This window comes from Nerophis lumbriciformis, linkage group LG14 (assembly GCF_033978685.3).
Source record: "Nerophis lumbriciformis linkage group LG14, RoL_Nlum_v2.1, whole genome shotgun sequence".
Lineage (NCBI taxonomy): Eukaryota > Metazoa > Chordata > Actinopteri > Syngnathiformes > Syngnathidae > Nerophis > Nerophis lumbriciformis.
This window is the reverse complement of record NC_084561.2, coordinates 29406004-29416239: the sequence shown is the minus strand read 5'-3', so window position 1 is coordinate 29416239 and position 10236 is coordinate 29406004. Positions and strand designations below refer to the sequence as shown.

General features: G+C 39.7%; 1 protein-coding gene across 1 annotated transcript in view; it reads left to right on the top strand.

The window, feature by feature from the left end:
* The first annotated feature begins 545 nt into the window (after positions 1-545).
* The window catches only part of LOC133616419 (glypican-1-like), a 112580-nt gene continuing 102889 nt past the window's right edge, over positions 546-10236 (top strand). Inside the window, exons 1-2 of the mRNA XM_072914692.1 lie at positions 546-1207; positions 5371-5509. The gene's annotated coding sequence lies outside the window, so the exon portion shown is untranslated. The remainder of the gene's footprint in view (positions 1208-5370; positions 5510-10236) is intronic.

Genomic DNA, 10236 nt, shown 5'->3' with positions numbered 1-10236 from the left:
CACCCCAAAAAACTGATGTCCTTTGTTCCTTGAATCTCAACTCCTTTGATGTATAATGAGGCATCCACACATTTACTACTACTACGAAAAAAATCATAAATTTAGTTTTACCGGTTTTCAAGGATAATCTATTTACATCAAACCATCTTTTAATTTTGACAAATGTGTTTTAACCACCTCTAACACATCCTTAATATTTTGTCCTGAATAAAATAGGGTTGTGTCATCCACAAATTAAATACATTTAAACAGTTTGGAAACCAAAGTAATATCATTGACATACATTAGAAACATTATTGGTTCAATGACCGATCCTTGTCGCACTCCACAACTGATATTATGTAAGGCAGACTTCCTATTGTTAACTTCCCAAACTGTTTTGTGTCCTTGTTACGTTCCCTGATGGCTTAGAGTCTAGGGATTGCAGGAGAACGCAACATAAAAGTGTATAAACCAAATGAGTTATAAATTAAAGACACAGAAGCCAAGAAAAGAAAACAAAAACTAGTGTTATTGAAAAGTAACCAATGGGGGGGTTACAACAAGACACAACACTAGCCTAGCTGGGAATACAGGTGCTGTCAAAGAAATGAACAAAACATACCAAAATACACCTCTAGAAAAGAAAAGGTAAGCTGACTAACTGAAGCTATTTAATTAGCACAAACCAAAAACCTACCTATCTACTCTAGCCAAAGAGGGGGTCCAAAACATACAAGGGTGACAGCCACCACTAAGCCTGGTGTCTCTATACACAAACAAATCCTACGTGTGTAGTGTATAGAGGCCTCTGTCTAACCTTTCCCAAGACTAGGCTACAGATACTTACAAAAGTTCAAAGGTCAAGAAAAATGAAGACAAAAAAAAAACAGGTGGCACAAGTGTAGCAAAAAAAAACTTAACAAAAATGATTACCAAACAAGATAGCGCCAAAGACAAAGTAGCGTCTCTCAAAGTTCCACACAGCATGTCAGAAAAAGAATCCAACCTTGATCCAGTGGTGAGCAGGTGATTTTAAACAGGCTGGGAGGATGAATGGTGGTCCGGGATTGGCTGGCTGATTAACAGGTGAAACGAGGAGCAGCTGGGAACAGGAACCGGTTGATTGGCAGCAGAGGCAGTGAATGAGTGTGACCTGTACAAATAAATAGAAGAAGAAACACAAAACAAACAAACCACCACTACGTGGAACGTAACAGTCCTTCAGGTAACTTTTGACCCACTCAAGTCATGAGCCTCTCCTCTTTTTCCATATGTATACAATTTGTCCAATAATACTTCATGATCAAGCGTATCAAACATTTTTGAAGATCTACAAAAATACTTTTTAAATATAGTTTTTATCCATAGCAGTTGAAATTTCTTCCGTCAAATCAATTATTGCTGTTGCAGTTGAGTGATTGGGACGGAACCCATATTGAATATTGCTTAAAATATTATATTTATTAATACATGCATTTAACCTTACAGCAAACCATTTCTGTAAGATTTTTGAGAACTAGTGTGAGAAGTGATATTGGTCTGTATTCGGAGAACTGGTGCTTGTTTCCACCTTTGTAAAGTGATATTGTTTTAATACTTTTCTAATGATCTGGGAATTTGCCCTGCATGCAGGCCCGGCCCTAATCAATCTGGCGCCCTAGGCAAGATTTTAGGTGGCGCCCCCCCCCCCCCCCCCCACATCGGCAGTGAAGTGTATATACTCACAAGAACCCGAATAGCTTTGTCTTTGACCTTTTTTTTAACTTACAACTATACCTAATATATAAAGGGGTGGAAAAGTGACTATTACCTGCAGGGAAAACATTAGCTAACCAGAAGGCAATAATTTAAACAAAAAACACCTGCTTAAAAGATCTAATACAAATGTCCCTGAGGAATGTAAGGTGGGAGTACTGTAATTACCTAACGTTACATTATTATTTTCCATAACAATTTAGCCCCCTCCACAATATTAACCCGACGTTAAAACAGAATTAGCTATTTATTGATTAGCAATTGCCGAGTCATGTAACATTAGCTTAATGCTAAAAAGCCAGGTTACTATCACATTCTGTAACAGACAAATAATTTCATGTAGGCTAACGTTACCTACCTGCTACCTCTGTCTTTTCTCGTTTCTCCTCTTCTTTTCTCTTTTTTCTTCCCTGGGCACCTGACAGTTTTGGCCGTTTTGACATCTTGTGTTGATTTTTTGATGTGGTGACGTCCAAAAAGAGTCATGATACGGGAAGGGAGGGGGCGCACCGTGGGGGGGGGGGGGGGGCGTAATGTTGTAACAAATAATATTTCTATTAAATAGGCTTTACTTTGCATTTTAATTAACGTGAGATTATTTTTTGTATTTAGAAATAATAGTAACAACTTTTTTTTTTTTTTTTTTCTCCAACATTTGTGGCACTGGCATGGCGCCCCCTGATGGACGGCGCCCTTAGCATTTGCCTATACGGCCTATGCCACGGGCCGGCCCTGCCTGCATGAATAACAAATTACAAAATATGATTAAATCTATGATGCTCTTTATAAATATGATGTTCATGTCTACATATTCATTTGAGGTCTTATTTGGATACTGCTGCACAATTTGTAATATTGCAAACTTCACTACTTTATATATTTGTTTTAAATCTAATAATATTACCTATTATTGTTTTACCTATTATATTATCAAGTTTAACTTTTGGTATTGGTTTAGCCCATGGGTCGGCAACTCAAAATGTTGAAAGAGCCTTATTGGAACAAAAATAAAAATAGAAAATTGTCTGGAGCCGCAAAAAAATAATGTGTTATAAGAAAGCAACACATGATGTAAGTGTCTATATGAAATATAATAGCCTACTATCAAAATGATTATGTGTCGCAGGCTGAGGCAAATCTTCGTTGACAGAAATGTTGAAATGTAATATTTATTCTACACATTTTCACAACATTGGAAAACATTAGTAAAACAAAGGCTACTCGGACGGTGAGATACCTCCTGGAAATGGCTTAGAATGGCCAAAGTTAAAGGAAACGGCAGACTGTCTTCTTCTAATGGATTTAATACAATCTTTGCAAGCTTGGTAATGTTTGCTGTGGTCTGTAAAGGCAAACAAACAACTATCAGAAATGCAACTAATAGTACATGCAGATAATGTGTCATAAGACATACAAATATAAATTAAATACACAGAGTAAAGAGCTCAAATATACCAACAAACAAGGCATAACGATGCAATATGTACGTAGAGCTTGATTAGCTTGCAGTCATGCACTGACAAAATATGCCTGATTGGCATTCCAACAAGTCAATAACATCAACAAACACCTTTGTGCATTCACACAAAGCATGAAAAGTAAAGTTTGGTGGAAAAAATTAGACAAAAAAGGAATGACATAAAACACGTCTTTCTGTGGCAACGTCGGAGAAAGTTGTACATGGAAAGAAACATGGTGAGTTTAAGGATCGGCAAAATTAGTAGGACAAAACAGCGCTCGCCAAATACTCTCTTCAGTGAAGCATGTTTAATATAAACAGTGGGATTTCTAACAATCAGGAAGGTTTGTGTCATGTTTATACATGTGATTTTTTTTCTTGTAAGCACTTTTTATTTTATTTTATTTTTGTAACTGAAATATGTAGATAGTGGGTTTCACTATGTAAAGTGCTTTGAGTCGCTAGAGAAAAGCACTATATAAATATAATTCACCTCACTTCACTTATAGTGTGTACCACTAGATGGCGCCTGCGTACCACTAGTGGTACACTTACCGCAGTTTGAGAATCCCTGTTCTAAATACTTTGTGCCCGATAGTACACCATAAAAGTACTTCCTGTAGAACAGGGGTCAGCAACCCGCGGCTCTCGAGCTGCATGCAGCTCTTTAGTGCCACCCTAGTGACTCCCTGGATCATTTTTAAAAAAGGATTGAAAATGGAAAAAGATGGAGGGAAAATATTTGTTTTGGTTTAGTATGTTTTTTGTTTGATGACAAACATGACACAGACCTACCCAATTGTTAAAAAGCCCACCGTTTAACATCTTTGTGTGTATGCTTCACTGATGACAGTATTTGGTGAACATAGCTTTGTCCTACTAATTTCGGCGGTTCTTGAACTCACCACAGTGTGCACTGTGACCCAACAGTTTGTTTACGTGTAAAATTTGCCACAACTTCTTTGTCTCATTTCATCCACCAAAAGTTTCATGCTGTGCGTCAATGCACAAAGGTGAGCTTTGTTGATGTTATTAAGTTGTTGGAGTGCTAATCAGGCATATTTGGTCAGTGCATGATTGCAAGCCAATCCATGCTAACATACTATTTAGGCTAGCTCAGGGCTCGGCAACCTTTACCACTCAAAGAGCCATTTTGACCCGTTTCACAAAATAAAGAAAACAATGGGAGCCACATAACTCTTTTGAAATTTAAAATGAAATAACACTGCATACAAAGTTTTTTTTTACTTTGTGCTATGTATAAACCAGGGGTCTCAGACACGTGGCCCACACCTTAATATGAAAATGGAATGTTAGTGCGGCCCGCGAGTATTACATGAATGCCGCTTGACAGCATCACACTTGCCAACCCTCCCAATTTTTTCGGGAGACTCCCGAATTTCAGAGGAACTATTCTCTCGGATGTCTGCTGATTTTCACCCAAACAACAATAATAAGGGCGTGCTATGATGGCACTGCTTTTAGAACCCTCTACAACCTGTACAAACAGCTTGCCAGCCCAGTCACATGTTGTATGCGGCTTCTGCAGACACACATAAGTGACTGCAAGGCATACTTGTTCAACAGCCATACAGGTCACACTGAGGGTGCCCGTTTAAACAACTTTAACACTCCTACTTATATGCGCCACACTGTGAACCCACACCAAACAAGAATGACAAACACATTTCGGGAGAACATCCACACCGTAACACAACATAAACACAACAGAACAAATACCCAGAATCCCATGCAACCCTAACTCTTCCGGGCTACATTATACACCCCTGCTACCCTGCAGCTGAGCCACATCAGAGTGATCAAAGAGCCGCATGCGGCTGCGGAGCCGCGGGTTGCCGACCTCTGGGCTAGCTGTATGTACATATTGCATCATTATGCCTGTAGGTATATTTGAGCTCATTTGATATTATTTTTTGCAGCTCCAGCCAGATTTGTTTTTTGTATTTTTGATCCAATATGGGTCTTTCAACATTTTGGGTTGCCAACCCCTGCTGGAGAAAGACACCTTGATTCTCAGCTTCATAATTTAAAGACATACAAATACTCTTCATCTATCAACATTTATCCGAGCCTCCTATATAAAAACATATCCAAACTACAATCTGCTTCAATGCTGTCCGTAGATTGCATTTGAGTTCTGCTTCATTTCTCAGGTGTCAGTCAAACTTCAGGTTTGTCGGTGACCTTTCCCGGCTGTGCCGCTGGAAGGATGTAGGATGCGTAGAACGACTGCTGGGTGTCAGGCAGCTCATCCATCACGTCCACCAACGCTGCCAGAGAGAGCCGGAGCAGGTATTGAATCCCTACCAGTTAGTGCTCCCACTTGCTGAGATGCACACTGGGATGAGAGCGTGGTTCATTTTGTTGTACACAGCATGAAAAATCCCATAGTACTCCCACTGGTGACTCTAATCGGTACACCGTCACAATCTATTGAGACCCAGTATAAAATATGTGTCTAAATTGCTTCTGTCAGAAAGATCTACATGTGCTTGATCGAAATGGTCAGACATTTATGGGGGTGTATTAGTGCCCAAGAATGTATGATCTGTACTGGCATAGAAGTGCTCTGCATCATTTGGCTACATGAGGGGGGAAATAAAGCATTGCAGTCCTGCACTAAAGTTAACTACCAAGGAGGCATAATGAGGATTACATCTCTAAAAGTTCCAATTCAAACATTTCAATATGTTTATTTTTTCTACATGTAAAACACTACCCCCGTGGTCTCCATGACATGTACCGGTAATGGTGGTGCTTTGGTCCAGATTTGTATTTTACAGACCATCTTTAAGCCGCTTTCTGTTTCTTTAGAATGCAGCATTTTGTGGGTGGTTTTATTTAAGTCCTCCACCAGGCCAAGGCCCCTTCGACTGCATCTTCTCCGCATCAGCCATGTTGTAATTTTTAGCGCTTCCATATTGAGTTTACTGACAGATATAAGATAGAACTATACGTTACTTTATATTAGAAATGGCAACAGCGATGCATCTTATCATGCTTGTGCATGTACAAGCCAGTTTGCCGCACAACAAGAATATAGACAAAAAGCAGGAACCTATTGACTAGCCCTTTGGGCTACAACTGAATACAAATGGCGGATTCGCGCAAATCTCTTTGGGTAAACCTACCATATATGGAGATATCTGCTGATGAAACTGAGGCAAAATGTATCACAAATGTCAAAAATGTCAAATGGCTTGTTTGGAGAAAATTTGGATGAAGGCAAGATTTCAGTGATTTGATTTTTAATTTTGGATTTTTAATTCCAGATACACAAAAACAGGCACCAAAAGATAAGAAAAGTTGGGTACTTAAGGAAAGGGATTTTTACCGAATTCTGTACTTTAATAGTCAGCGACCTAACTCCATCAATATTACTGGGAATAGATTCACTAAGAATGAAACAGTGCCATATTTCGATACCTTTGTTGCACGTTTTCCTCGAACAAAATAACCATCAAAATGAACTACTTGGTGTAGACTTACCTCGTGTCACTCACACTACTAGTAAATAATTATTTTAAGTTATATTAATTTAATTGTGCTCAGGAAGTTCACATTCAAGCAAATAATGGGAGCATACATTTTAATTTTTATCACCATTGTTTAAACAGAAATAGCAAAACTACAACCAAGATGCACATTAAAATCAAACATCTGGTGTGTAATATGTAAAATACTTGCAGTATAAACACTGTGTAGGGCGCAACAAAAGACTAGATTCAGCTTAATGGCAAAAACGACTACTGACTAGGCCAGTGTTTTTCAACCTTTTTTGAGCCCAGGCACATTTTTTGCGTTGAAAAAATCCGGAGGCACACCACCAGCAGAAATCATCATATTTTAGTGGCTTTTTCACTTTTTTTGGTATTTTCCTGTAGCAGTTTCATGTCTTCCTTTGAGCAATATTTCCCGCATCTACTTTGTTTCAGCAATAAAGGATATTTCAGTTGTTTTCATCCTTCTTTGCGGGGACATTGTTGATTGTCATGTCATGTTCAGATGTACTTTGTGGACGTCGCCTTTGCTCCACAGTAAGTCTTTGCTGTCGAACAGCATTCTGTTTTGGTTTACTTTGTAGCCAGTTCAGTTTTAGTTTCGTTCTGCATAGCCTTCCCAAAGCTTCAATGCCTTTTCTTAGGAGCACTCACCTTTTGCTTATTTTTGGTTTAAGCATTAAATACCTTTTTACGAGAGATGCCGATAAATGCTTTAAAATGTAATATTGGAAATTATCGGTATCGTTTTTTTATTATCGGTATCGTTTTTTTTATTTTATTTTTTTTATTAAATCAACATAAAAAACACAAGATACACTTACAATTAGTATACCAATCCAAAAAACCTCCCTCCCCCATTTACACTCATTCATACAAAAGGGTTGTTTCTTTCTGTTATTAATATTCTGATTCCTACATTATATATCAATATATATCAATACAGTCTGCAAGGGATACAGTCCGTAAGCACACATGATTGTGCGTGCTGCTGGTCCACTAATAGTACTAACTTGGAACAGTTAATTTTACTCATTTTCATTAATTACTAGTTTCTATGTAACTTTTTTTATATTGTTTTACTTTCTTTTTTATTCTAGAAAATGTTTTTAATTTATTTATCTTATTTTATTTTATAATTTTTTAAAAAAAAAGGACCTTATCTTCACCATACCTGGTTGTCCAAATTAGGCATAATAATGTGTTAATTCCACGACTGTATATATACGTATCGGTTGATATCGGTATCGGTAATTAAGAGTTGGACAATATCGGAATATCGGATATCGGCAAAAAGCCATTATCGGACATCCCTACTTTTTACCTAAACGTTGCCTCCCGCTGTTTCTGACATCTACAAAGCAATTAGCTACCGGCTGCCACCTACTGATATGGAAGAGTATTACACGGTTACTCTGCCGAGCTCTAGACAGCACCGACACTCAACAACAACACATAGTTTGCAGACTATAATTACTGGTTTGCAAAAAATATTTTTAACCCAAACAGATGAAATTAGATCATCTCCCACGGCACACCAGACTGTATCTCATGGCACACTAGTGTGCCGCGGCACAGTGGTTGAAAAACACTGGACTAGGCAACACACTGCAGTCTTTACTGCCATCTAATGTCTTGGAATTGTAACTGTATGCAAGTCTATTATATAACACTTGCAAATGAGACTCAGAATTGTAAGAAAACAATGTACAAAAACTGAACTGCACAGTTATCATAATTCGCTCACTGTTAAATGATGAATACAAAAATGTGATTTCATTATCATAGGATATATATCATTATGTTAGGAATATAATGGCAAATTTCCCCTGTAGTCCCACTGCCTCTTGTGGCACACAGCAATAGTGCTTGTCCTTAAAATGTAGTGTCCGTGGGATTTAATCCCAGTCTGCGTTGAATTCAGAAGGTTTATACAATTATTGTTTTAATGATGATCACATTGTTATTCTGTACCAAAAAAATATATATTAAACCATTTCTGTCATGGTCTGGTGTTTGTCTGGACCCCGGGATTCAGAGAAAGCAGCCAAAGGGCAGGATTTATTCAGGACAGTGCAGGAAGAACAAAAACAAAGGTGTGCAGCAGGCATGTACAACGGGCAAATGGGCTCATATGAAGCAGCCCTATCCAGAGGAAAGATGTGTCCTGATTGCCAATCAGATAAAGGTGTTTAAAATCAGCCCCTTGTATAGAGCGTGGAAAACAGAGGAGAAAAAGAGCACTGAAACAGAAACAAAACACCTGAGAACACTTCTTCTTCTTTTTTTTTTTCCAAGATGGCGCCGCTGTAGTGGCTGCTGTTGGCAGGAGCTCTGTGCTCTTGTATCATCCGTTTGTGTTCCTGATGTTTTCCTCTTGTTTTCATTTGTTTTGTTTTTTTGCCTTTTGGTCGGGACCCTTTGGGACTGTGCGACAAGGGGTGGCACTTTCGTGACTTCTGCGCTGCTTTTTTGTGAACTTCTGGATCTGCCTCCCGGGAGCCTTTTGGCCATGGAGACCAGCTGCTGGGTCTCCAGACTCTGGACACTGGCCGAGAGTTAGTGGGCAGCCGAGGGTGGAGTTGGCTCTCTTGGTTGCTTTTTTGGGTCTGCTCCTGTCTCTGGCCATGCTCCCCCTCACCCCAGCAGACGATGGCGTGGAACACCGCAGAGGCCACCGCAGTGTATATGTTTTTTATTTTTATTTTTTTGGTTGTTGTTTTACTTTTGTAGCTGTATGTAGAAATCTGGTTGCATTAGCTCTGCTCTTTTAATTTCTTTAATGTCCTTTGTTTTTTTGATGTTTGATGTTTCCCTCTTACACACATGCTTATGTGTGCTATGGCTTTGAGGTTTCCCCCCGCCCCTTGGCCTCAGCCTGGACCCCCCCTCCAGGGACCCAGGCTCAGACTGAATTTTTTTTTTCTCACTTCCCTCCCCAGTGTTGAACTGTTTCTCACCTTTTTTTGTAAGGGGCGCCGGAAGTTGGCAGGAAGCACCAGTCCAGCCACGCTCCACTCTACATCAACGGCACAGCGGTAGAAAAAGTAAGCAGCACCAAGTTCCTGGGGGTACAGATAACTGACAATATAACCTGGTCCCTACACACCAGAGCTCTTGTAAAAAGAGCTTAGCAGTGCTTGCACTTTTTGCGTCGGATGAAAAGAGCACAGCTCCCTCCCCCCGTTCTCAGCACATTCTACAGTGGCACTATAGAGAGCCTGCTGACCAACAGCATCTCTGTCTGGACTGGAGCCTGCAATGCCTCAGACTGGAAGTCTCTCCAGAGAGTGGTGAGGACGGCGGAAAAGATTATCAGGACTCCTCTTCCTCCTATCCAGGAGATCTCAAAAAGCCGCTGCCTGACCAGGGCTCAGAAAATCTGCAAAGACTCCTCCAACCCCCACCAAGGACTGTTTTCACTGCTGGACTCTCGAAAGAGGTTCCGCAGCCTCCGAAGCAGAACCTCCAGGTTCTGTAACAGCTTCTTCCCTCAAGCCGTAAGACTCTTGAACGCAT